The sequence below is a fragment of the Passer domesticus genome, chromosome 24 (assembly GCF_036417665.1).
Source record: "Passer domesticus isolate bPasDom1 chromosome 24, bPasDom1.hap1, whole genome shotgun sequence".
NCBI classification, from domain to species: domain Eukaryota; kingdom Metazoa; phylum Chordata; class Aves; order Passeriformes; family Passeridae; genus Passer; species Passer domesticus.
In genome coordinates this window covers 2,316,148-2,323,115 of record NC_087497.1, presented here as the reverse complement: position 1 = coordinate 2,323,115, position 6,968 = coordinate 2,316,148, and the positions used below count along the sequence as shown (strand labels likewise).

At 56.5% G+C, this 6,968-nt stretch overlaps 1 long non-coding RNA gene across 2 annotated transcripts; it reads left to right on the top strand.

Annotated features, from left to right (window-relative positions):
• The first annotated feature begins 666 nt into the window (after window positions 1-666).
• On the top strand, window positions 667-2,097 carry LOC135285693 (uncharacterized). 2 transcript variants are annotated; one of them, XR_010350430.1, is made up of 2 exons: window positions 667-704; window positions 1,844-2,097. It is a non-coding gene; the product is annotated as an uncharacterized LOC135285693 (long non-coding RNA). The 2 variants fall into 2 exon arrangements; XR_010350431.1 differs by lacking the exon at window positions 667-704 and adding an exon at window positions 1,212-1,412.
• The last annotated feature ends 4,871 nt before the right edge of the window (window positions 2,098-6,968 follow it).

Sequence of the window (6,968 nt, the reverse complement as noted above, 5' to 3'; positions counted from 1 at the left end):
CTAAATAATTCATGACTCGAGCTCGTGCTTGGCTTCCTTTGTTATCTCGTTACGAATGAAAAAATGAACCAAGATTAAAGAGCTCTGGCTCTGTTTCCAAATTTATGGGCATTTAAATGTGATGTCTGAGTCTGTTACTGCTCTGCTGTCAGGCTGACTCAGTCAGAGCCGTGTGGGCACCGGGGCAGCGCCGTGCTCAGCTGTGTCACACCCTGGCACCATCCTGCACCCCTGGGGAGGGCACAGCCACGGGGACTTCACATTGTCCCCAAGGTTCCCAGCTGCACCACTGCTTCCTCCTCATCCTCATCACTGCTCTGCTGCACTTCCCTGTGCCCTTTGCCCTCTGGATGCCATTCCCCACCTTCCTGAGCTCTGAGCCTTGCGGAGCTGATTTGATTTTACCCTCTGGAAGGGACCATTCCCCCCTGCCCAGCCTGGAACTGGGAAGGGCTAACTCAGATTTACACCTTAAATGTATAAATGTCTGAAATGAGGTGAGATGAGTCCAGGGTGCTCCCCTGGCACCCCATGCTGAGAGCAGAGCTGGGCTCTCCCTGCCTCCTCATCAATTTTAGAGCAGTGAAATTGCTGCTGTGCCCTGGCAGGCTCTGTGAGGTCACACCTGTGCTGAGAGCACCTGCACAGCTCCAGGCATTCAGGACAGGCAGGGACAGCCAGAAGCTTCCCCCTGCTCCCCACAGGTGAGCCCAGGTGCCACAAGCCGGGCTGGGCTGGGACAGGAGTGTCACCTCCCTCAGCTTGGAGCCAAGGGATGCTCTGCTCACACCCCTGGGGAGGCTGGGCTGGGACAGGAGTGTCAGCTCCCTCAGCTTGGTGCCAAGGGATGCTCTGCTCACACCCCTGGGGAGGCTGGGCTGGGACAGGAGTGTCAGCTCCCTCAGCTTGGTGCCAAGGGACGCTCTGCTCACACCCCTGGGGAGGCTGGGGCTGGGACAGGAGTGTCACCTCCCTCAGCTTGGTGCTAAGGGACGCTCTGCTCACACTCCTGGGGAGGCTGGGGCTGGGACAGGAGTGTCAGCTCCCTCAGCTTGGTGCCAAGGGATGCTCTGCTCACACCCCTGGGGAGGGCTGGGCTGCCCAGCCCCACTGACCCCTAGCACTGGGAATGAGTGGGGAGAGCCACAGCTAGGGAAGGGAATGTGAGAGAATTCCTACAGGACAGTGGAAATGCAGGATAAAGAAATGACTCAGGGATTTTTTGCCAGGACAGATTTGTTTCTGGAATCCTCAACATCTCAATGCCCTGCAGAGCCCTCCCATCTCTCACCTTTCCAGTGAAGCCAGTCTCCCCACCAAGGCTGATTCCCACACGAGGACACTGCAGCTTTTAAAACACAAAACCAGCTGAAGATGAGGAGGCAGCAGCCACCCTGTGCCTGTCAAAGCTGGTGCTGATGCCACGTGTCCTCAAGCACAGCTTGTGGTGTCCCACCTGCCCACCTGCAGGGCACAGGGACCCTGAGCTCTGACAACCTTCCCCCAGGCCCAGGGGTCCCTTCCTCTGCAGGAGGGAGAGAGAATTTTTATACAGACAAATACTTAAAGGACAAGGGAGGGATGGTTTTAAACAGACAGACAGGTTTAAATTAGATGTTAGGAGGAAATTCTTCCCTGTGAGGGTGGGGAAGTCCTGGCACACGGTGCCAGAGCAGCTGTGGCTGCCTCTGCATCCCTGGCAGTGCCCAAGGCCAGGCTGGATGGGGCTGGGAGCACCCTGGGGTAGTGGGAGGTGTCCCTGCCGTGGCAGGGGTGGAATGAGATGAGGTCCAAGGTCCTTTCCAACGCAAGCCTTGTGATTCTGTGATTTCTAAACCCACAGGCAATTCCTGGCATTTGATTTGGAGGTTCTGCCCTGTGTTCCACACTCCCCTCTTTGCTGACTGCAGCGTGGGCAAGGGCAGGCAGTGCACCCCACCAAGGACAGCTCTGCCAAAGGGATGCTGAGCCAAGACCCCCCCTCCCCCAGCGGTTATTATCCCAAAATTAGCTTTTACTGGGGAGGTTTGCGCATCCTGCATCGATGTCCATCTGACAGGGGCTGAACTGGCTCAGAAATAAAGAGCACAAAGCAGACAGGGTGAGAGGAAAATAGCTCTAATGTAAAAATAAACGGTGTCCAGCCACCCACTGCGCCCAGCTGAGCTCCCAGTGGGGTCTCACACGCCTGACATGGAGCAGCAGCTGCCCTTTCATTAGCAGCTTGCTCGTTTTCTCTCCCTACAGCTGAATTCCTCCTGAAAAAAAGAGACACAAAGTGACAGGAAGGAGACAGAGCAGCCCTGGCACGCTGAGCCTGGTGTGCTCTTGGCTGTGAGGATGCAGTGCCTGGCTCTGGCTGAGAGTGTGGGGAGTGAGAGGAGCCCTCTGGCCCTGCCCTGCCCCACAGCCCCTGTGGGAAGGGATGCAGGATCACTGCCCTGCTCTGTGCCCCATCCACTGCTTCCCCTGGAGCCCTTGGTGCTTCCAGGGCTCTGCTCTGTTTGTCCCTCTCCTTAGGGCCTTTACTGGCTAGCACAGTTTCTTAAGGCACTTAAAATGCATTTCTGCTTACTTAAAACTGTAACTTACACTTGCACTTACTTAAAACTTAAACCTACACTTCTACTTCATATCTATGTGGCTTAATATATCTTAATTTTTCTAAAGGCTTTAATTCAACAGACGGGGCCACCCTGTGCTTCTGCTGGGCTTGAGATGCTGGATTCAGCCAGCTGCTGGGTACATCCATCTGTTGGGTTCATTCCCTGCTCAGTGGATGCCTCCTGAGTCCAGAGGACACCACAGATTCCACTCCTTCAGATCCAGATTTGGTGGGGACACCGTCCAGACGTGCTGGGAGTGATCCCCTCGCTCCTGTGCCCGTGCTGGGAGCTGGCAGGAAAAGCAGTGGGGCCAGCGAGGGGGTGCTGGGGGAGGCAGGCTCCGGCTCTCCAGGAGTCTCTGGCCTGGCTTTGTGCAGAATGCAGCAGTGGGGCTCCCATCCTGCTGGGCTGGGTGTATCCACCAGCAGTGTACTGACACAGCGCCCTTGGGAATCTGCTGTGTGGTGTCTGCTGCACCTGTGGGCACACATCCCCCTTTCTTTTCTGCGTGCTGGAGCCCCTGCTCGGTCGCCCTCAGCACGGAGGAGCCCAGGGGGACTCTGCTGGAGGAACTCTGGGTGCTGGAATGTGTGACCTTAGAGCACGGGAACATCTCCAGGCACTGCCCAGCTCTGAGCCAGACCCTGAGCACTGCCCACAGCCAGCCCTGGGAGTCCTTCCTGCGTGTTTAAAGTGTCACCCCACCCCTGCAGACCCCAGGCTGGGCTCCTGTCCTTGTCCCCTCTTTCTGTTCCTGACCTGCAACAAGGGCAGGGTGTGCAAACCTTCCCTGCACTGATTTGCTCCATAAAACACCCCAGAAGGGCAGGGCTCCTGAGCCAGGAGAGCTCCCAGCGCCGAGCCCAGGCCGAGCCTCAGCGCCCTGCAGAGCAGCCAGCAGATGGAAGAAGACCTTTAAGCCTTTCCGAGCTACTTTGCGGAGATGTTAAGAGCTCAAATTTCCTGTATTTTCTCTCTCTTCCTGAAAAACCCCCAGCAAACCCCGCACTGCCGAGGAGGTGAGGCACTATCATCTCGCTTCAGCTCCCCCAAACTAGCCAAGCAGAGGAGAAAAATGATTTAGATGATTTACAGCACTTCGGAAGAGTTGAAAAAAGTGAAGTAAATAATAAATCAAAACCAGCAAAAAGAACAAGAATACATCCATCTTTTATGAGCTCTATTCACTGCTGTATGTACAGTTCAGACATAAAACAACCGCGCCGTGCAAAGTTGCTGCTGCCTCAGAAGTGTCTGTGCCCAGCAGTTTCAGAGCACTTCCAAACTACATAAAAGCAGAGGCACAGGCGTTGGCTGCTGCGTGCAGCGATCCAGAGCCTCTTCCCTGCCTCCTTATCAGCTCCTGCACAGCCCAGCGAGGGGAGGATTTCAGCTGGGAGATGGGGAGCACGAAGGATCCGTGACAACAAGGATTTTTAATATTTTTTCCCCCCCAAAAACCTCACATTCTTCCTTCAGGGTTCAAAGTGCACCTGATGTGTTCTTCAAAGGATTCTCTCACTCGTACCACAAAGTCTCACAAGTGTTGTTGGCTGAGGGGTGCCCAGGGTGCCCCCAAAAAAGTCCCTTTGTCCCCCTACAAGATCCCCTTGCAGTGCTTCCCTGTTGAGCTCTTGGAACAAGTCCAAAGGGGTGGCAGGGATTTGGAGCCACTCTGCTCCCATCTGGAGAGGAGAAGGCTCCAGGGAGAGCTCAGAGCCCTGGCAGGGCCTGAAGGGGCTCCAGGAGAGCTGCAGAGGGACTGGGGATAAGGATGGAGGGACAGCACACAGGGAATGGCTGCCACTGCCAGAGGGCAGCCATGGATGGGATCTTGGGAATTGGGAATTGTTCCCTGGCAGGGTGGGGAGGGGCTGGGCTGGAATTGCCAGAGCAGCTGTGGCTGCCCCTGGATCCCTGGCAGTGCCCAAGGCCAGGCTGGACACTGGGGCTGGGAGCAGCTGGGACAGTGGGAGGTGTCCCTGCCATGGCAGGGGATGGAATTTGATAGGATTTTAAGGTGCCATTTCACGATTTAGTGATTTCCTGGAAAGGAGCTCCTCTAGGGCTGTTTCTGGGATGCTCCATGTGACAGGCACAGTTACAGTTTGTCTGAGCCAAACCCTGACGTCAACATGGGACACTCCACATCTGAGCAGTAGAAGCAAAAATGTTGGTTAGAACAGAAAAATAATTCCTGTTTGGAAGGATAGAAACTCTTCCCCAAAACCTGGATCAGCCCACACAAACTGCAGGTGATGCAGTCACCAGACCCTTGTGTTTGAGGAGCAAACCCACAGCAAATCTTCTCCAATATCTCTCCTTGCAGACCGAGTCCAAACATGGCGGGGATTTGTTTCAGAGTCCTGGACAGAGGCAAAATCCTCCCAAGGCCCTGACCCGAGGGACTCCTCCTCTCTGGGGCTGAAGTCTCTCAGGGATGAGGCTTTGGTGCCCCTCTTACACCAACAGAAATTCCACTGGAACCCCAAGGAACAGGCACAACAGCCCGAGGGGATGTGGCTGAGCCCAGGGGCTGGACAGAGCCTGTCTAGGGGCATTGGAGCACAAGGAGGAGCCCCAGTGTGCAGGATGTCCCTGTTCACCCCCAGGCACCCCTGGCCATCTTCTGGAGCACCTGGAATTCTGTGCCATGACCCCTGGACACTGGGGGCTGTGGGGATTGAACATCGTTGGATCAGGAACTCCTCCCATCCTCCAGTTTTCCCCTCTTCTCTGAAGGGCAATAATGGGGAGTTTTGGGGGGGCTCTGCCCTGCTGACACCCAACCCCTGCTATGTTCCCATCCCAACAGACCAGGATGCTCCTGGTGTGCGTGGGAGTGACAGGGACCACGTGGAAGGACTTTGATGGCGTTTGGGCAGCTTTGATAAACCAGAGCAGGCGTGTCAGGATGGGGCTGCTCACATCTGGGCTCGGGAGCTGCTTGCCCACATCAGGGCTGGATGACACAGCCTGGTTTATCTTGTTCTAATCAGGAAATTCAGCGAGCAGGGAGGAAGGAGCCGGAGGTTTTGCCCTCATCCCGGACATCCTGGGCCCCACAGCTGTTTGTGGTGAGCTTTGGTCCGGACTGGCTGAGTCAGGGGGGCAGTTCCTGGCTCACCCTTACACAGAGTTCCTGCTCCTCACATTTCACAGGCAGCTGTGGCCTCTCTGGGGCTGGCAGCTCCGAGCAGGGTCACATCCTCACGTCCCCCTGGATCTGTCAGTCTGGCTCCTGGCTGCTGCTGGCTTTTCCTGCAGGCTCTCCAGTCCCAGATGGCTTTGGATCACTGGGCAGGTCCCCTTTGCTGTCAGCCAGCAGTCCCAGGCTCTGGTCCAGGACACAGGTGGGATCCTTGGGTAGCAGCTGCCAGCATCACCTTTCTGCCTCTGCAAGCTCCCTGTGGAAAAGGCTCTGGAGAAGACTCTCAGCACTGATCTCCTGGCCTCTAAATACAGCTCCAGCCCTCCAGGCTCCATCTGGGGCAGGGGTGATTTCTGGGGGGTCCTGGTTCTTTGCACTTTCCTTGCCTCTCATCTTCAGCTGGGATTTTCTGTTCTCCAAAACAGCAGCTCATGGCAGGAGTAATTTGGCTTCCAGCCCTGGGAAATCAGTGAGCTCTCCCTGCTCCCTGTAACCCGGCTCAGCTCCACAAATCCTGAACAGGGAATGTCTCAGGGGGAGCTCCTCCACTCCAGGAGCAGCGCTGGGAGCAGGGCTGCACTGGGCAGGGGCTGAGCTGGGGCTGGGACTGCCAACCGCAGCAGAGAGACCCCCTCACCACAACACCACCATCTCTGGTCATCCTGGACCCTGACATCCACCAGGAAGGGCTCATTCCCTAATCCCTGTGCCCTCTATGAGGGGCTGAGCTGCTCCCACAGCTGGGGCAGCCAGATCCCCAGTGGAAGTTATTTTGGACACGCAGCACTGTCCAGGGAGCCAGGGTCTCTCATCAGGTGATGAAGATCTGCTCAACATTTTCTGTTTGTGTTCTCCTCCCACTCCAGCCCCTTTTGGGGCTCTGTTGGAAACCACAGCTCCCACACACCCCTACCCCGTGACTCCTCTCAGGGCCTTGCAGCAGCTGCCAGGGCTCTGGCACGGGGATCCTGCAGGCCAGGCACAGAGGGCACCTCCCCAGCAGCACCTCTCCGGGCAGACATGGGGCACATCCAGAAATGTCACCTCCCTCTGCCAGAGCCCCCAGTCACCCCTGGCCAACAAGGCACTCCCTCCCTGCCTTCCTAAAGTGATCTGGTTCTGCAGCCCTGCTCAGAAAGGCTTCTCTCCTAATTCAGGTGTGGGGAAACTGAGGCACAGGGCAGCACAGGCTGTGCAAAGCCTCAGGGAGC